At 40.4% G+C, this 20,799-nt stretch overlaps 1 long non-coding RNA gene across 2 annotated transcripts; it reads right to left on the reverse strand.

Annotated features, from left to right (window-relative positions):
* Positions 1 to 3,915: 3,915 nt before the first annotated feature.
* Positions 3,916 to 20,578, reverse strand: LOC134761867 (uncharacterized). 2 transcript variants are annotated; one of them, XR_010141022.1, is made up of 6 exons: positions 20,497 to 20,578; positions 17,408 to 17,547; positions 16,954 to 17,018; positions 15,099 to 15,136; positions 4,929 to 5,082; positions 3,916 to 4,649 (listed from the first exon to the last, which is right to left on the reverse strand). It is a non-coding gene; the product is annotated as an uncharacterized LOC134761867 (long non-coding RNA). The 2 variants fall into 2 exon arrangements; XR_010141021.1 differs by having other exon boundaries at positions 4,929 to 5,101.
* Positions 20,579 to 20,799: the final 221 nt, after the last annotated feature.

The following is a 20,799-nucleotide window of genomic DNA, read 5'->3' on the forward strand; positions in this document are numbered from 1 at the left end:
AATTTATACTTCCCTTAGGTGGCCATTTTTCCCCATCAGAGAGAGAATATTGGGGCCAAGCCATAGTGCAGAAAAAAATGAGCTGCCTCTTTTTCAGGGTTTGCAGGTCAAATTGGTTCCAATGGCTTAGAATGCATTAAAGGGTGAGGCTGTTGATGCCTATTTCCCATCTGAAAGACAAAACTGCCCGCAGTTTTGGTTTGTTTTGTTTCTCCCCCTGCCCAAGAACCCACAATTGTCCCTGGACTCTGCTGATCAGAATAGTTGTGCTCACTGACACAGCAGCAGAAACAACCCCTGCCCAAGAACCTGCAATGGTCCCTGGACCCTGCTGATCAGAATAGTTGTGCTCATCGACAGAGGAGCAGAAACACTAGTTTTCCTCCCAGACCACAAGGAGGACCAAGGAAGTTTGGATTTAGTGGCCCTTACTGACGTATTCTTGAAAACCTGCACCCTTGCCTGTCCTCCTAGACCACAAAGAGGACCAAGAAAAATTGGATTTAGTGGCCCTTACCAACGCATTCTCAAAAACCTGTGAGAGTCCTAAGCATTCTCCTGTTAGCAATGGGACTTACCCCTGTCCTATAAAGATGTTATGCCCCAAAAATGAAGTGGCGAGCCATACCCTGAGGGAGGGAAGGGATCTCCAGGGTTGGAAGAGCGACACCTTTTGTCCTCACTTATATAAATAAGAAGGATAAAATTTATCAGGTTCCCCATATCCTAGCTTCAGGAATAGCTTTTGTTAGGCCTGCTTGTCTGAGGTGGGATCCTAAAATTCCAGATAGTCCCCCCTATGGTGGGGCTTTGGGCAAAAATTATGTCTTTCTGATTGGCAAGCCCAGGTGCCAGAAGAAGGTAACAGAGTCCTGGAGTTTGTACTAGAAATCATTCTTATTGGAGAAACTAGAAAAGCACCAGAGACAGGGAGAGGTTTTTAGAAGCAGAACTAGCCTCGGAGAAGAGAGGCGAGAGGAAGTTTATCTGGCAGGCATTAGGACCCAGGAGACAAGGGTCAGGGTAGATAGGATAGATGGGCGAGTCTCGCTTGGGCAACATGACTTTCAGAGTTCTGCTCATGGCCGCAGGGTAAACGAACTTGTTGTCAGGACCCCGGAGCTGAATGGCTTCCTTCTTTGTTGACCCTCAGCTCAGCCCAGAAGTACAGGAAAAGTGGAAGCTAGTTCCAGGCAAACCAACGCTCCCAAATCCAAAGAGTTGGGGGTTGTTAGAGAGCCCTTTCCTAGAAAGCCTGACCCCGTGTCTTTAGTCTGGTGGCAGCGCTAGTCGCTTTTCACTGGCCGACAGCTGCCCAGTATTTAGCCCCCGAATTCTAAGGAAAAATAGGACAGACTAGCAAGCGAAAGTTGTCTGATGGTACTCACTGCTTGGTGATAGGCAATAGTCTCACCTCTTGGCGATAGTCTCACCTCTTGGTGATAGGCAATAGTTCCTTCCTGGTTGCCAAAATGTGTCCAGAATTGGTGGGTTCTTAGTCTCACTGACCTCAAGAATGAGGCCGTGGAAACTTGTGGTGAGTGTTACAGTTCTTAAAGATGGTGTGTCTGGAGTTTCTTCCTTCAGATGTTCAGATGTGTCTGGTGTTTCTTCCTTCTAGTGGGTTTGTGATCTCACTGACTTCAGGAGTGAAGCTGGAGACCTTCACGGTGAGTGTTACAGCTCTTAAAGGCAGCATGTCTGGAGTTGTTAGTTCCTTCTGGTGGGTTTGTGGTCTCACTGGCCTCAGGAGTGAAGTTGCAGACCTTTGTGGTGAGTGTTACAGCTCATAAAGTTGGCATGTCTGGAGTTGTTCATTCCTTCTGGTGGGTTCATGGTCTCACTGGCCTCAGGAGTGAAGCTGCAGACCTTCACGGTGAGTGTTATAGCTCTTAAAGGCGATGTGGACCCAAAGAGTGAGCAGCAGCAAGATTTATTGCAAACAGTGAAAGAATAAAGCTTCCACAGTGTGGAAGGGGACCCAAGGGATTGCTGTGTTGGCTCCTGTGGCCTGCTTTTATTCCCTTATCTGGTCCCACCCACATCCTGCTGATTGGTCCATTTTACAGAGAGCTGATTGGTCAACTTTACAGAGAGCTGGTTGGTCCATTTTACAGAGAGCTGATCTGTACATTTTGACAGAGTGTTGATTGCTGCGTTTACAAACTTTCAGCTAGACACAGAGTGCTGATTGGTGCATTTCCTATCCTTTAGCTAGCCACAAAAGTTCTCCAAGTCTCCACTTGACCCAGAAGCCCAGCAGGCTTCACTTCTCAATGGCACTTGCTGCAGGACTTTGCGGCACCTAGCCCGGGCACTCTGGCAGCCCAGAGGGTGCTCATTCCCTGATCAAGGCCAGCAGCTGGCAGCCCAGAGGGAGCTTGTCCCCTGATCAAGCCCAGCAGGCCCTGGCCAGCCAGAGTGCAGGGCCCACTCGCACCCACCCAGAACCTGTGCCGGGCTGCGAGAATCACATGCAGCCCCGGCTCCCGCCTGCTCCTCTCCCTCCACACCTCTCCTCAAGCAGAAGGAGCTGGCTCCGGCCTCTGCCAGCCCCAGAGAGGGGCCCCCACAGTGCAGCAGTGGGCTGAAGGGCTCCTTGAGCGTGGCCAGAGTGGACGCCAAGGCCGAAGAGGAACCAAGAGTGAGCAAGGGCTGCTAGAACATTGTCACCTTTCACAAATACTTGTTTATTCCATTGTAATCTCTGCAAACTGTAAGATGTGGTCAGGACCATGTCTTTCTTATTCACCTAGTAACTGGCACATAGTATGTTCATTTGGTCCTTTGCATTTTCATTCATTTGACAGACACTTGTTGGGTACCCTCTACAGACCAAGGTACTAGAGTTAATATAGGTAAAACTTTAGGCAGAAACTGAGAGGACCTGAAGATGAATAAAAGTAGATGGGAAAATTGTATTTACTAGATAAGCTGTATTCACAACAGCAATATGTCTCTCTTTAAGCCAAGAAGAAATATATCTGGCAGGCACAAAACCTTACTTATCTTTATAGCCTCTGTGGTGGAATGGAATAGTAAGAGCCAGTGCTGGTAAGTGGAGGTAGGATGAAAGAACTAATAAATGGGACTAGGTTCTCGGCCTTCAGAATTCCTGCCTCTAATGTGGTATTCAGAGCCCAGCCTTTTAAATCTACTCTGGAACAGCTGACACCTGGTAGAATTCTATCTCTGTATTTGAGATTTTAACATTCATTTCTGGTCTGGGATGTTTAATCAAGGGGGTGGGGAGAGGCTATTGCTACTCTGTTCTGTGTACCAAGTGGTCAAATGTTCTTAACTCTGCTTTCAAAAGTTTTGCTGTCTCATTTTGAAACTGGAATTGAAGAGATGGCATACAAGTGTGAGTGGGAAAATGAACAAGCTAAGAAAAATAGCAAAAGCCTACTGATATCAAAAAAATTAGTAAAAATTCATGACTCTCCTGAAAATTTGTGCTTATGGCCATACCACCTGGGGTTAAGACTTGAGGAATTTCAATATCTGGAAAGTAGCTGGCCTTATAAACTGTACTTGGTCATATGAGTGTTTGAGAAAATTCTCCAAGGAAAAGCACGAAGTGCTAGAGGAATGTCTTGCGCAAAGAATCTTTCCTTAGAAATTTGGACTTAAAGAAACTGTCTCTCAGAGTAACACAGAATGGAGTATTAAGGAAGTGGCTATGGAGATAATTTCAGTCTTTCATGTGTTTAGTAAACTCTCCAAATCTTAACTTGCAAAGGAATTGTTGCAGGCACTAGTCTGAATTCCAAAAGCCAAAGGCTTTGGCAAAGGCTTTGTGGTTTAATACATTTGGCTTTGGAAGGAGTATAAGACTTCTCTAGTTCGAGTACATAGGAAGTTAGAGTGATTCCTGAACTACATATACTTTAGAAAGTAGATTTAGTAGCAGAGACCATTCAAATTCTGATTTTAATTATTCATGTGAATTCAAATGAATAGAAGATATAATTGGACATAAAATAGACAAGGATGTGAATCTCAAGGGTGCATGGCACTTAGGACTTGAGGCTAGATTCCAACTAGGAGAAAGGCTTTGAGGTAGGAATTGGGATGGTAAGATCAAAATTAAAACATTAATCCACAGAGCCGGTTAGAATGAGAGCTAACATAAAAACTAAAAATGGTTGTGGGGTGTGGGACAGTCACACAAATTGGAGAGATGATATGGGGGAACCAGGAAATGAGCAGCAATGTCAATAAGACAGCATATGAGCCTAGATGAATTTTGGGGGTTCAGGACTTAACTGGGATACTGGGCTCATTTAGGTATCTACAGCAGGATAAAAAGCAGACTTGTCATAAATTGCTGAGCAAATGTTGTGAGGGTACTCCAGGTTAGGCAGGGGCCTATTTACCCTTCCTGTGATCATCCTACTTTATCCTCTGCTCACTTGGTATACAGTTCACTCTGTGGGTTGCTCTGTGAATGTATGGGAATGGTGAGATCTCACCCATGCAAACAAGGGCAATTACAGATCATCTTGTCCTCATGCCTCCTCGACTTAAACTCTTTCTACTGGGCTCCAGTATTTACATTGCTGCCAGCAGCTCTTCCATCACAGTGCTGCTTTGCCAATTTATCTTCCTGAGTCTGCAGTTCATGGCCTGTAACCTTCTTCTGGTGACTGGAATTACACAAGAAAATCAGGAACATTCATTTTTTACCTTTGTTGGAACCGACTGGGGTAGTGGTGGAAAGCCTCCAGTGTAGTCCTTCGACAAGCTAAGATTGAATCACTGACTGACTGAAAGAGCCCCCTTCTCCCATCCTCTCCTGGGCCCTGATTTCGGGCAGGTCCCCCTTCACTCAGACCCCCCAGTGTTGAAGGTCAGGGTTGGGGAGAGGGACAGAAATGAGGCAGTGATGAGTGATCAAGAATTAGGATGCCCTGGAGGTCACTCACAAGTTCTCAAGGAGGCTCCACTGTGACCGCCCGCATGTGAGCACCTTCCTATCTGTGGTTTCTCCCCATCTGACTGGTGCTGGGTTTGGCTAGAGGGTGACTGTAGAGTGCTCAGGAGAAGTAGCATGCCACAGGAATCACATGTGGTCCAGCCCTCAGGTGGGAGAGAAGACCTTGTTGGCAGAGTGATGGGGGAGCGGGAATGAGGAAAGGGGAGGAGACGATCTTGGCAAAAAGTTTTTCTTTTTATTATTATTATTTTTTTCTTTTTTAAATTATTATTATTATTATTATTATTATACTTTAGGCTCCACGGTACATGTGTGCAACATGCAGGTAAGTTACATATGTATATATGTGCCATGCTGGTGCACTGCACCCACCAACTCGTCATCTAGCATTAGGTATATCTCCCAATGCTATCCCTCCCCCCTCCCCCCACCCCACAACAGTCCCTGAAGTGTGATGTTCCCCTTCCTGTGTCCATGTGTTCTCATTGTTCAATTCCCACCTATGAGTGAGAGTATGCGGTGTTTGGTTTTTTGTTCTTGCGATAGTTTACTGAGAATGATGATTTCCAATTTCATCCATGTCCCTACAAAGGACGTGAACTCATCATTTTTTATGGCTGCATAGTATTCCATGGTGTATATGTGCCACATTTTCTTAATCCAGTCTATCGTTGTTGGACATTTGGGTTGGTTCCAAGTCTTTGCTATTGTGAATAATGCCGCAATAAACATACGTGTGCATGTGTCTTTATAGCAGCATGATTTATAGTCCTTTGGGTATATACCCAGTAATGAGATTGCTGGGTCAAATGGAATTTCTGGATCTAGATCTCTGAGGAATCGCCACACTGACTTCCACAAGGGTTGAACTAGTTTACAGTCCCACCAACAGTGTAAAAGTGTTCCTATTTCTCCACATCCTCTCCAGCACCTGTTGTTTCCTGACTTTTTAATGATTGCCATTCTAACTGGTGTGAGATGGTATCTCTTTGTGGTTTTGATTTGCATTTCTCTGATGGCCAGTGATGGTGAGCATTTTTTCATGTGTTTTTTGGCTGCATAAATGTCTTCTTTTGAGAAGTGTCTGTTCATGTCCTTCGCCCACTTTTTGATGGGTTTGTTTGTTTTTTTCTTGTAAATTTGTTGGAGTTCATTGTAGATTCTGGATATTAGCCCTTTGTCAGATGAGTAGGTTGCGAAAATTTTCTCCCATTCTGTAGGTTGCCTGTTCACTCTGATGGTAGTTTCCTTTGCTGTGCAGAAGCTCTTTAGTTTAATTAGATCCCATTTGTCAATTTTGGCTTTTGTTGCCATTGCTTTTGGTGTTTTAGACATGAAGTCCTTGCCCATGCCTATGTCCTGAATGGTATTGCCTAGGTTTTCTTCTAGGGTTTTTATGGTTTTAGGTCTAACATTTAAGTCTTTAATCCATCTTGAATTGATTTTTGTATAAGGTGTAAGGAAGGGATCCAGTTTCAGCTTTCTACATATGGCTAGCCAGTTTTCCCAGCACCATTTATTAAATAGGGAATCCTTTCCCCATTTCTTGTTTTTCTCAGGTTTGTCAAAGATCAGATGGTTGTAGATATGTGGCATTATTTCTGACGGCTCTGTTCTGTTCCATTGATCTATATCTCTGTTTTGGTACCAGTACCATGCTGTTTTGGTTACTGTAGCCTTGTAGTATAGTTTGAAGTCAGGTAGCGTGATGCCTCCAGCTTTGTTCTTTTGGCTTAGGATTGACTTGGCGATGCGGGCTCTTTTTTGGTTCCATATGAACTTTAAAGTAGTTTTTTCCAATTCTGTGAAGAAAGTCATTGGTAGCTTGATGGGAATGGCATTGAATCTGTAAATTACCTTGGGAAGGATGGCCATTTTCATGATATTGATTCTTCCTACCCATGAGCATGGAATGTTCTTCCATTTGTTTGTATCCTCTTTTATTTCCTTGAGCAGTGGTTTGTAGTTCTCCTTGAAGAGGTCCTTCACATCCCTTGTAAGTTGGATTCCTAGGTATTTTATTCTCTTTGAAGCAATTGTGAATGGGAGTTCACTCATGATTTGGCTCTCTGTTTCTCTGTTATTGATGTATAAGAATGCTTGTGATTTTTGTACATTGATTTTGTATCCTGAGACTTTGCTGAAGTTGCTTATCAGCTTAAGGAGATTTTGGGCTGAGACAATGGGGTTTTCTAGATATACTATCATGTCATCTGCAAACAGGGACAATTTGACTTCCTCTTTTCCTAATTGAATACCCTTGATTTCCTTCTCTTGCCTAATTGCCCTGGCCAGAACTTCCAACACTATGTTGAATAGAAGTGGTGAGAGAGGGCATCCCTGTCTTGTGCCAGTTTTCAAAGGGAATGCTTCGTTTTTGCCCGTTCAGTATGATATTGGCTGTGGGTTTCTCATAAATAGCCCTTATTATTTTGAGATATGACCCATCAATACCAATTTATTGAGAGTTTTTAGCATGAAGAGTTGTTGAATTTTGTCAAAGGCCTTTTCTGCATCTATTGAGATAATCATGTGGTTTTTGACTTTGGTTCTGTTTATATGCTGGATTACATTTATTGATTTGAGTATATTGAACCAGCCTTGCATCCCAGGGATGAAGCCCACTTGATCATGGTGGACAACGTTTTTGATGTGCTGCTGGATTCTGTTTGCCAGTATTTTATTGAGGATTTTTGCATCAATGTTCATCAAGGATATTGGTCTAAAATTCTCTTTTTTTGTTGTGTCTCTGCCAGGCTTTGGTATCAGGATGATGCTGGCCTCATAAAATGAGTTAGGGAGGATTCCCTCTTTTTCTATTCATTGGAATAGTTTCAGAAGGAATGGTACCAGCTCCTCCTTGTACCTCTGGTAGAATTTGGCTGTGAACCCATCTGGTCCTGGACTTTTTTTGGTTGGTAAGCTATTGATTATTGCCACAATTTCAGCTCCTGTTATTGGTCTATTCAGAGATTCAACTTCTTCCTGGTTTAGTCTTGGGAGGGTGTATGTGTTGAGGAATTTATCCATTTCTTCTAGATTTTCTAGTTTATTTGCGTAGAGATGTTTGTAATATTCTCTGATGGTAGTTTGTATTTCTGTGGGATCGGTGGTGATATCCCCTTTATCATGTTTTATTGCATCTATTTGATTCTTCTCTCTTTTTTTCTTTATTAATCTTGCTAGCGGTCTATCAATTTTGTTGATCCCTTCAAAAAACCAGCTCCTGGATTCATTTATTTTTTGAGGGGTTTTTTGTGTCTCTATTTTCTTCAGTTCTGCTCTGATTTTAGTTATTTCTTGCCTTCTGCTAGCTTTTGAATGTGTTTGCTCTTGCTTTTCTAGTTCTTTTAATTGTGATGTTAGAGTGTCAATTTTGGATCTTTCCTGCTTTCTCTTGTGGGCATTTAGTGCTATAAATTTCCCTCTACACACTGCTTTGAATGCATCCCAGAGATTCTGGTATGTTGTGTCTTGGTTCTCATTGGTTTCAAAGAACATCTTTATTTCTGCCTTCATTTCGTTATGTACCCAGTAGTCATTCAAGAGCAGGTTGTTCAGTTTCCACGTAGTTGAGCAGTTTTGAGTAAGATTCTTAATCCTGAGTTCTAGCTTGATTGTACTGTGATCTGAGAGATAGTTTGTTATAATTTCTGTTCTTTTACATTTATTGAGGAGAGCTTTACTTCCAAGTATATGGTCAATTTTGGAATAGGTGTGGTGTGGTGCTGAAAAAAATGTATATTCTGTTGATTTGGGGTGGAGAGTTCTGTAGATGTCTATTAGGTCTGCTTGGTGCAGAGCTGAGTTCAATTTCTGGGTATCCTTGTTGATTTTCTGTGTTGTTGATCTGTCTAATATTGACAGTGGGGTGTTAAAGTCTCCCATTATTAATGTGTGGGAGTCTAAGTCTCTTTGTAGATCACTCAGGACTTGCTTTATGAATCTGGGTGCTCCTGTATTGGGTGCATATATATTTAGGATAGTTAGCTCTTCTTGTTGAATTAATCCCTTTACCATTATGTAATGGCCTTCTTTGTCTCTTTTGATCTTTGTTGGTTTAAAGTCTGTTTTATCAGAGACTAGGATTGCAACCCCTGCCTTTTTTTGTTTTCCATTTGCTTGGTAGATCTTCCTCCATCCTTTTATTTTGAGCCTATGTGTGTCTCTGCACATGAGATGGGTTTCCTGAATACAGCACACTGATGGGTCTTGAGTCTTTATCCAATTTGCCAGTCTGTGTCTTTTAATTGGAGCATTTAGTCCATTTACATTTAAAGTTAATATTGTTATGTGTGAATCTGATCCTGTCATTATGATGTTAGCTGGTTATTTTGCTCGTTAGTTGATGCAGTCTCTTCCTAGTCTCGATGGTCTTTACATTTCGGTATGATTTTGCAGTGGCTGGTACCGGTTGTGCCTTTCCATGTTTAGCACTTCCTTCAGGAGCTCTTTTAGGGCAGGCCTGGTGGTGACAAAATCTCTCAGCATTTGTTTGTCTGTAAAGTACTTTATTTCTCCTTCACTTATGAAGCTTAGTTTGGCAGGATATGAAATTCTGGGTTGAAAATTCTTTTCTTTAAGAATGTTGAATATTGGCCCCCACTCTCTTCTGGCTTGTAGGGTTTCTGCTGAGAGATCAGCTGTTAGTCTGATGGGCTTCCCTTTGATGGTAACCCGACCTTTCTCTCTGGCTGCCCTTAACATTTTTTCCTTCATTTCAACTTTGGTGAATCTGACAATTATGTGTCTTGGAGTTGCTCTTCTTGAGGAGTATCTTTGTGGCGTTCTCTGTATTTCCTGAATCTGAATGTTGGCCTGCCTTGCTAGATTGGGGAAGTTCTCCTGGATAATATCCTGCAGGGTGTTTTCCAACTTGTTTCCATTCTCCCCGTCACTTTCAGGTACACCAATCAGACATAGATTTGGTCTTTTCACATAGTCCCACATTTCTTGGAGGCTTTGCTCATTTCTTTTTATTCTTTTTTCTCTAAACTTCCCTTCTTGCTTCATTTCATTCATTTCATCTTCCAGGGCTGATACCCTTTCTTCCATTTGATCACATTGGCTCCTGAGGCTTCTGCATTCTTCATGTAGTTCTCGAGCCTTGGTTTTCAGCTCCATCAGCTCCTTTAAGCCCTTCTCTGTATTGGTTATTCTAGTTATACATTCTTCTAAATTTTTTTCAAAGTTTTCAACTTCTTTGCCTTTGGTTTGAATATCCTCCTGTAGCTCAGAGTAATTTGATCGTCTGAAGCCTTCTTCTCTCAGCTCGTCAAAGTCATTCTCCGTCCACCTTTGTTCCGTTGCTGGTGAGGAACTGTGTTCCTTTGGAGGCGGAGAGGTACTCTGCTTTTTAGAGTTTCCAGTTTTTCTGCTCTGTTTTTTCCCCATCTTTGTGGTTTTATCTACTTTTGGTTTTTGATGATGGTGATGTACAGATGGGTTTTTGGTGTGGATGTCCTTTCTGTTAGTTTTCCTTCTAACAGACAGGACCCTCAGCTGCAGGTCTGTTGGAGTACCTGGCCGGCCGTGTGAGGTGTCAGTCTGTCCCTGCTGGTGGGTGCCTCCCAGTTAGGCTGCTCGGGGGTCAGGGGTCAGGGACCCACTTGAGGAGGCAGTCAGCCCGTTCTCAGATCTCCAGTCGCGTGCTGGGAGAACCACTGCTCTCCTCAAAGCTCTCAGACAGGGACATTTAAGTCTGCAGAGGTTACTGCTGTCTTTTTGTTTGTCTGTGCCCTGCCCCCAGAGGTGGAGCCTACAAAGGCAGGCAGGCCTCCTTGAGCTGTGGTGGGCTCCACCCAGTTCAAGCTTCCTGGCTGCTTTGTTTACCTAAGCGAGCCTGGGCAATGGCGGGTGCCCCTCCCCCAGCCTCGCTGCCGACTTGCTGTTTGATCTCAGACTGTTGTGCTAGCAATCAGTGAGACTCTGTGGGTGTAGGACCCTCTGAGCCAGGTGCAGGCTATACTCTCCTGGGGCACCGTTTCCTAAGCCCGTCGGAAAAGCACAGTATTCGGGTGGGAGTGGCCCAATTTTCCAGGTGCCATCTGTCACCCCTGGAAAGGGAACTCCCTGACCCCTTGCACTTCCCGAGTGAGGCAATGCCTCGCCCCTGCTTCGGCTGGCGCACGGTGCACTCACCCACTGACCTGCGCCCACTGTCTGGCACTCCCTAGTGAGATGAACATGGTACCTCAGATGGAAATGCAGAAATCACCCGTCTTCTGCATCGCTCGCGCTGGGAGCTGTAGACCAGAGCTGTTCCTATTCGGCCATCTTGGCTCCTCCCCGGCAAAAAGTTTTTCTTTTCCGTAATTACAGGGAACTAGGATTTTAAAAAAAATTATTGTTATTATAATTATTATTATTGAGAAGAGGAAACCCAGGGCTGGCAGAGGGGACTTATCTGCTTTTATCTTTCAGGTTTGACTCCTGGCACTGACTTTGATACTTGGAATTTTGAGGTTCAGGGACTTCAGAGAATTTGGCAGCACAGCATATTGGGAGAAACAGAAATTTCAGGATATGAACTGATCACCCTATTGACATGTTTCTGGAAGTGGGTGAGTGGGTTTGATTGAGAACATTTTGGGCTCGTGCACTGATGGTGGGAAAGAAAAATTCATGGCAGCACTTCTCATAATAATTCTCTCCCCTGAAAAGAAAGATTATGATAAAGAATAATTTGGGATAATAAGTAACAAGATAGAATTAGAAAAATGTTGACTTTCCTGATGACCAGTCAGAAGTGTGGCTTTTTTCACATCTTTTTCTCCTGCAGTGATCCACTCCCAAGTCCTGCACTGCAATACCAGTCTAACTAACACTTTGTTAAATGAATTATGAGTGTGTATGTATGCATATCAAGCTATGCTCTGAGGGTAAAGCAAGTTCTAGTTTGTGGAAAAAGGATTAAATATTTCTGTTTTCTGAAAAAGAAAAATGTAGAGTATCTTCCTATTGCTTCAAACCCTATACTTCAATATCCAAGGATCTCCATTAGCCCCAATGTATCTTTCACAATTCATCCCTCACTGCTTTCTCATGGGGCCTTCTATTCTAGCAAGGAAACATTTTCTTCTCCCCTCCCCTCTGTCATTTCTCCTTCTTTTATAATGTTTTTCCATTTCTTCCCCTCCAATCCAAAGCCTCTTTTTCTTTCAAACTCATATATTAAGTTTTACCTGGTACAAGAAACTTTTTTTGATTAAATTTACTTTACAGTGGTTTGAAGATTTTTCCAGAATAATCTCATAAACATGCCTGTAGCCTAAGAATTATTTACTAGTTGACTCATGTGTCTGTAGCTTTTTGCCCTAATTACAGTCTGAATTCCTGAGCAACATCCTTTACTTATTTCGTGTTTTGTTAAGCCTCAAATAGAAATGTGAATCCATAGGAGGCACTCAAATAATGCTTACTCAACAGATGAAGACATCCTCCTGTACTACTGTGATCCCATAACAGAGTGATAAGAATTGATTTTGTAAGAGAACAAATGTTTAGTTTTTATGATTCTTTGTTAACAAGGTATATATAATTTATATTGCTTGAAGTTATAGTGTACTGTCTTAGTGTGGGAATATTAGGGTAAATAATTTTACTTCTACCAACATTTTTGTTCTTAACATCTAACTACTTGTCCCATTTATTTGGGGTAAGAAGGTCTTGGGTTGCTGTTTTGGTGGTTCTGTAGTATCACAGAGACTAATGAAATTGGACTGCATGTCAACACAGGTGCATTTCAGGTTTATTCAATGTACCATCATCTTCCAAAACTAGATCTGTGGGTGGAGGAGCAGTGATTAATCTATGGAATGTTAATATAGGTATATAGATAAACAGACCTGGAATGTAAACTCCTGCAGATGCCCAGGGTTGGAACCGCTTTTTTGTACACAGATGTCTTTTTTTGTTGTTGAGTCTTTGGGTTGGCAAAAAGTTGTTGAGTGGTCTTTTATCAATGTCACTGGGGCTCTAATAACTTTTTAAGGGTGACCTGCTTCTGTGCCACAGATCTTATTTCCTTGTGTTTCAAGTCAACAGTGAGTGTTCAATTAATGACTGTTCTGCATAGTGAATGGAAAGTGTTTTGTTGAGAAGGACTTATTTTTCTTTCAAACCTGTAAGGATATGATGTGCCAGATGGTTAATTCCCATGGGTTAATGAGTGTACCTACACACTTCATGATTGAAAATATCCTTCCAACACTTTTCCCATGGTGAAAGAATGGCTATAATTTTAATTTACATTTGTATGAAGTATACATTTGCAGTTTTCTACTGATACCTGAAAAAATAGATTTTTATTATAATGTGTGAAATATATGCTACTTTAGTTATATATTATTCTGGTGTATGGGACTTAAATACTTTACAGAAATATAAGTTTTGATAAACTTTTAATATTACATTTTAATTATCACTCACATTTAACTTAGAGAGTAAGGACATAGCTTTCAATGTGTGTGTGGAAGGGGCAATTGTTAGCAGTATTCAAATGAATCATTCTTGTGTCTGTGTTTCAACAAGATTTATATTTTTAACTAAAGAAACTTCTTTACTTTGTAATGTCCAATTAATAGGCTAATAATTTATAGCCAGTTAAGAGGAAGGAAGTTCTTATAAGTTCTTATAAGGCACCAATGCTAAAATGCCCAAAGATTGGCATAGGCAAAAATTACATTTGAATCTGCTTTGAGAAAAGACCAAAATGAAAGCCATCACAATTTAAAATATTTTCAAGTAGTTGAGTAATGATAGTTTATACATAAAGCTAAGTTTATATAATATTGTATGTTTTAGGGATTCCAGGCTATAAAGTGTGAACATAAAAACCTAAGAAACCCAAAACACAAATTATACCAACACGCAATACATTTAGAGTTTTTTTTTAAAAAAAGAAAAACATAAGTGGCCGGGCACAGTGGCTCACACCTGTAATCCCAGCACTTTGGGAGGCCAAGGCGGGCAGATCACAAGGTCAGGAGATGGAGACCATCCTGACTAACACGGTGAAACCCTGCCTCTACTAAAAATACAAAAAATTAGCTGGGCATGATGGCAGGTGCCTGTAGTCCCAGCTACCCGGGAGGCTGAGGCAGGAGAATGGTGTGAACCCGGGAGGTGGAGCTTGCAGTGAGCCGAGATTGCGCCACTGCACTCCAGCCTGGGTGACAGAGCGAGACTCTGTCTCAAAAAAAAAACAAAAAACAAAGCAAAAAAACCCATAAGAAGTAAAAATGTTTTTGGTATTTTTTTTACAGTTCCCTATAAACGACAATAATTTGTATATACACCAAAATTATATAGGCTATTAGCCACCTGTAGTTCATGCCTGCCGTGATCTCTGTAGCTGAGTAATTTACTCAAAAGTTGCATGTCTTCAAGGTCAGAGATAGCTTATCTCTATGTTCCAGAATCACTTCAAGTTTTACATCCAGACTCAACTCATGACAACCTGGACTGACATCACTCCTTCTTTTGTAAGATGAGAATCATATGTCATCTTCTCATGTATTGGGGACTGGGTAGGCAAATACATCTAACTTCATTCAGGGCACCCCTGACCAAGCAATCTGTCTGTAGGAATGCTTGTTGGAGGGTTGCAGGTAACCAAGAAATGGGTAGGGTAAACTGAGGCAATTGCTGAAGATAGACAATCAGATCAAATAAATCTTGAGTATTTAAGGAAGTGTGGGATGTCAAGTTCCCACATCATTTTGCATATGTAGAGCAGGACTAACTTAAAATGATTTAAAAAATTATAGCCAGTGTCTTACATATCAGAGAGTAAAAGATAATAAAGGAATAATTTGAGACAAAGTCTGAGTGGGAAAATAAATAAAAGGTATTAAGGCTTTTTAAAAACAGAAAATAGATTAACGAAGAAATTAAGTGATTCTTCTAAGCATTTTAACCTACATTAAGGGGTGTACTAAGATAATTTAATAAGATAAAGTAAAATCAAATAACGTTTAGACTAAAGCATAAGAAAAATACTTGAAGCTAGAGAACTTTAAACTTATAAAATGTCATTCAGAGCAAAATGAATGAAAATAGGTTTTTGGTATCCATTTAATATTGGACTTTCAAAAAATGATTGGTTAATAACTGGCTGAGGAGATAAAATTGGAAGTTCTGCAGTCTTTTGACTCACCTATATCTCTCATATCATGTAAGAATCAATTCACATATCTGCAAAGAGAACACATTATGATATCAATGCTTTTCTCATATTTTTACTTTGCATTTAAAACCAAAATCAGATTATGGATATATCACATTAAAAAATCCATTTCCCACTGGAGTCTGGCTATTTCACTCTAATTTTTTCAACTACTTTATTCCTCCTGTATTACATTTTACTTTTCCTTCATCTTTTTTTTTTTTTTTTCCATCTGTACATTTCTTTGCTTCATCCAGTTCAATTTACTCTGCTAATGTTTGGAAAGAATATTATAACTCAATCTTCATGTAATGGTTTATAACCTCCTGATTTGGTAATCTTTTTAAATGCTGTTACATTGACAAGTAAATTATACTTACTTTAGCCAACTGTATGTACTTATGTCACTTTAAATTTAACTTATCACTAGTTGTCAAAATCTCCCCTGTGGCCTTTTTAATGTTCCAATGTATTTGGCAGTATATTTTTTTATTGACATTTCAATTTTGTTTTGCCGTGTGCTAAAGTTACAAAAAAAAAAAAATGACTAAAAGTTAAACCCGAGCCAACCCAGACTAAAGTTAAGTTTTAGGAGTATTCGGGAATGCATTATTTTTGTTGAATGCTTAAGCTTCTGAATCCACTAGGACTCAGAATGTATTCAATCGAGATCTGGATGCTGAACTCTGGTGGTAAGGCAGAAGAAAAGTGACAAGAAATCATCACCAAACAAGGCCGAGATTAAGATTTCCTTACCAGCTTTATGTTTTCTTGTTTGTTTTGTTGTCAGTAAAAGAAAACCCAACTCATCTAAATATTTTGGCTTGTGAGTACTTAACATTCTCCTTTAGTGCATTAATTACTATTTTGCCTAATTGTTTGTTTTGTTTCTTATTCCATGATCAATTTATCCCAGATACTATAAATTACTTTTCACAACCTTGTCTAGTGTGATTTCTGCTATCTTCTCCTGCACCTAGTACCAGGCATGGTGCCTCCTAGAGACTCAATATGTTTAATGGCCTACATTGCTATGTCTCTTACTTGACTAACTCACACATAAACATTACCATAAATAGAAACATAGATGGCAGACTACAGATTATGATTTGTGTGTTTTTCACTTAATTTTGGAAAACACAAGCAAAGATCCTTTTGATTTGATACTTCTATTGGCTAACTATACAGCAAGCTTCTTAGAGCTGCACAGCTCAGTACAGTAGCCATTAGACAAATGTAGCTATTTAAATTTAAACTGAATGAAAATTAAATGAAATTTAAAATTCAGCTCTTCCACCACACTAGCCAAATTTCAAATGCTTAATAACTACATGTGGCTGTTGGCTACCATATTGGACAGTGCGGATTACAGAACATTTCCATCATTTCAGAAACTTCTTTTGGGCAATGCTATCTTAGAATGTTATTTTAGAAGAATACCTCAAGTGGTTAATACAAATAATAATAAAAATACAAATTTTTCTTTTGCAACGTTGTATTCCTTTAGGAAATGTCAGCTAGCTCAGATCTACATATAGGCAGTACCATTCTCAGTGCTAAATAAATCAAAATAGTGTTAAATTGACTACCACCAGAATCACAGAGTAAGATTAAAATGCCAGGAGCTATTTTTGTTAAATGACTTTGTAATGGTTCTCCTTGTTTTTTGTTCTGTCAGTCTCTATCAAGCACCAATGTCTTTAGATATCGGTTTGACCTGTATCTATGAGATTGCTGTTGGACAATGAAGAACTTCATACATATAACATGCTTTCCTGGATATTCTGTTCTCAAATGCAGAAAAAAATCATTAGGAGTATTGGGAATAGATCTCTCATCTCCTTACCCCATGTGTCTTAGCTTTGGCAGCCAAGCGTTCAAAAGGAAGTGTCCTGGTATCTGCGTCTTTGCCTGAGGAGAGATTGATTTCCCAGTTTAGATTCATATCAGAAAGTTATGCTTCCTGCCAAAAGGATATTTAAAAACTCCACCCTCCCTGCTTCACAAAGAGAGAAAACAGATCACCCAGAACCCAGACAGTAGATAACAAACAGATCACTCTAATTAGAAAAAAAGAGGCAGCATACAACAAACAGAGCCCAACTACCTCTGGGCAGTAAGAAGAGTGAGACTTTAAGAGGCCTCTCATTCATGCCCTTAAAATAACCTTTTAATAAGTTATACAGAAACATAAGATTAAGGGCCTCCATAGGAAAAAATGACTTCCAATTACAGACCAGCAAAAGCCTGGAAAAGTGTGAGATATTAAAAAGAACATCCAGAAGGTACCAGAACATAACCTGTTCATTTTGCCAGATGAGCTGAAGAGTTTTCACAAAGTCTTGGTGAGGAGGAACTGGAAGTTGGTATCAGAATCTCACTGTTTTGTTGTTTATACTTATGTTACCATTTCTAAAATGTTCTGCAGAACTGTTAACTACTACAGGAGAAAGTTTCCACAGTTAATAATGTTAGGAAATATTGGATTAAATAAGATTAAATAAGTTTCAAAAATAATTATAAACTTACCAAGATTTACTATGCTAATGTGTGTTGCAATTCTCTACAAAGCTGTGGAAGAGATAAAATATTTCTTAAGCTTCTGTAATAAGTATTTGGAAATTTGGATAAAGCCCCAAGGCAGGAAAAAATTCGTGTTAAGTTGTTTCATATTATTGAGAGTAGTGACTAAACATATCGCCACAGGACTTAAGGGGTAACAACAAGATGATGATGATGATAATGTGACCATTTAATGAATGCTTACAAAATTCTTATAACAGTGCCTTGTGCATAGTAAGTGCTCAAAAGTAATTGCTACTATTATTTTGGGGTCTGATGGGGCTGTAGGAATAAAAGACACACTGAGACACTCTAGGCCAAGCAGAAGCAAGTATGCTGCATAAACCCAGATGACATGAAGTCAAAGGTCACAGAGGGGCCTCACAGAGCCTGGAGGATCTGCTCATGCCTCAGCCAGTAATAATGGGAATGTCCCTTCCCACAGGTGAGGCTGAATGAAGGCCATGGATCCCTCAAAGGATTAATTATGAAATGGTGATCAATGGTAGTGTAGCTGACTGGTGAGGAAACAAGCCAGAGGCTGCATCAAGAGGTGAGCTAGAGGACTATGGAAGTGGTAAATCTTGAAATCAAAATTAAACTCAGCTCTTGGCAGTAGTGAACAAGCTCTCACGTTGTGATTTCAATATTGAAGCAAAATAAGCACTTCAGTATTTTCGTATTTATTTATCCAATACTAAAATAGCACAAGAAAAAAATCAAATAGAATCTCCATCATTTTCAACTGTGATTTCTCAGTTACTATTGCACTTGATAAGGAGTCTGTCCAGGGCACAGTCTTTGAGGCCTGAGTTCCCTGAGTGAGCAGAGCTTCCTCAGGGAGGATGACCAAGGAAGCGTGTTTTGGTTAAGATAAATATTATTAAAGGAGGAATGAACGAGGCCCTAAAAACCAGAACCAGTCTCTAACAGGAAAAACCAAGTGAAACGACATGACTTTTCTCTTTTTAATGGCTGTGTAGTATTCTATGGTGTGTATGTACCACACTTTCTTTTTTCTTTTTCTTTTTCTTTTTTTTTTTTTTTTTTTTGAGACAGAGTCTTGCTCTGTTGCCCAGACTGGAGTGCAGTGGCACTATCTCTGCTCACTGCAAGCCCCACCTCCCAGGTCCACACCATTCTCCTGCCTCAGCCTCCTGAGTAGCTGGGACTTCAGGTGCCCACCACCATGCCTGGCTAATTTTTACCACACTTTCTTTAACCCATTCACTGTTGATGGGCATGTAGTTTGATTACATCTTTGGTTTGTGAATAGTGCTGTGATGAACATAAAAGTACATGTGTCTTTTTGGTAGAACAATTAGTTTTCCTTTGGGCAATCCTAAGCAAATTAATAGAGGAACAGAAAATCAAATACTGCATGTTCTCACTTACGTGTGAGGGCTAGACATTGGGTACACATGGACATAAAGATGGGAACAATAGACATGGGGACTACTAGAGAAGGAAGGGAAGGAGGAGGGTGTGAGTTGAAAAACTACCTATTGGGTACTATGCTCATCACCTGGGTAACAGGATCAGTATTCCAAACAACATACCCGTGTAACAAACCTATACGTGTAACTTCTGAATCTAAAATAGAAGTTGAAGTTATACAAAGAAAAAAAAGCAAGTAAAGCAGAAGGGCCCTGAGGGAATTCAGCTCTGGAATAAATGAAGATTTTGGGCCTCATGAGAAGGTTGAGAATTGGGTCCAAGAAACTTCATCTCCATGTTCCTCCTCTCCTAACTCACCAAACATATTTTCCCTCCTGCTTTCAGTATTCTCTCCTACCTCCACGCTAAAACCACTCCATCAGAGACCTTGGAATTGATGGTGGCCCAAATTAACTCTGGGGAAATAAAAGTGAATTATAAACATGAAAGATTCCCAATTAACCTAAGAAATGGAAATTAAAATAATAAGATAACCCAAAAAGATTTTAAACACATGAGGGATCCATGGATCTATTTATTTGATATGTTCAGAATACTTTCAAAATGAGGGCAAATTTCTTGGAATCAAAACATTACTGTAGCATTGATTCTGTGGTTAAGGCTCTTGGCATACATAATTTGGGTTTTAGATTTCTCAATATACAGAAAATATAACATGGTACCAATAAGAATAATGATATTTTGGGACTTAAAAATAACATGAATATAGAACAGTAAAAATGAGTGTTGCAGTTGCTTCCACAACTATCACTGGATAATCATTGAGTAAATGGTAAAGTCCTTCTCTGTATTTTCTGTAATATTCTTGTGCTTTGTAACAGTTATCTCTTGCTGCATAATGAACCAACCCAAGCCATGGTATCTAAAAATGTCAACAAATTATTGCTTGTATTGATTGGGTAGTTCTTTTGCCATAATTGCCTAGTTCATACATGAGCTACAGTTGAGACAGATGAGCTGGCTGGTTTTCTGTTTTGATATTGTCTGGAGAAAAAGAACAAAGGCCCCTTAACTCAAGTTGTATCTTACTTCATCTACAGCCAATCAGCGTCAAAGGCTCAAGAAACTATTAATCACAAGTTCCTGGTTTTGGGGCTAGGGACTTCACTGAGGCCCTGAATGCACAGCTAGGCTTAAGCTTCAACTCATAGTGATCTTTTTTTTCTCATTTTAATGCTAAAAATCATGCTCAGAGGTGGAGATTTAAAATGTTAATGTTACATGAATTGTATGAAGAAGCACGTAAAGCCACTGTGCAAGTGCTAGAGAAATCCCTCCTATCCATGCCCCAATGAAATAGTTTTCTGTAGAATAGGCCCTATAAAACTAACACATATTCTACCCTCAGGAATCAGCCTCCCTTCTTTACCTTTCATGGTGCTGTCTTCCCCTGTGCACCAGCTAAATGAAGCTTTCTCTTTTTCTTTGCTGCTGTGGCTGGTGATCCCTCTTGATTTCTATCCCGGGAGATTACAAGAACACCAGTAACAGACTTAGTGTGGGGGATCAGGCTAAATGGCTGAGATGGTTGTAATGGTTTGGACTCTCTCCACATGGCCTCATGTCCCTGGAGTCTTCACAGTATGGTGGTCCCAGGTTCCAAGGCAGCAAGGGTAGAAGGTAGAAGATCTTTTCAGGTAAAAGTTTGGAAGTCATACAGCATCCCTTCCAC

This window comes from Pongo abelii, chromosome 7 (assembly GCF_028885655.2).
Source record: "Pongo abelii isolate AG06213 chromosome 7, NHGRI_mPonAbe1-v2.0_pri, whole genome shotgun sequence".
Taxonomy (NCBI): domain Eukaryota; kingdom Metazoa; phylum Chordata; class Mammalia; order Primates; family Hominidae; genus Pongo; species Pongo abelii.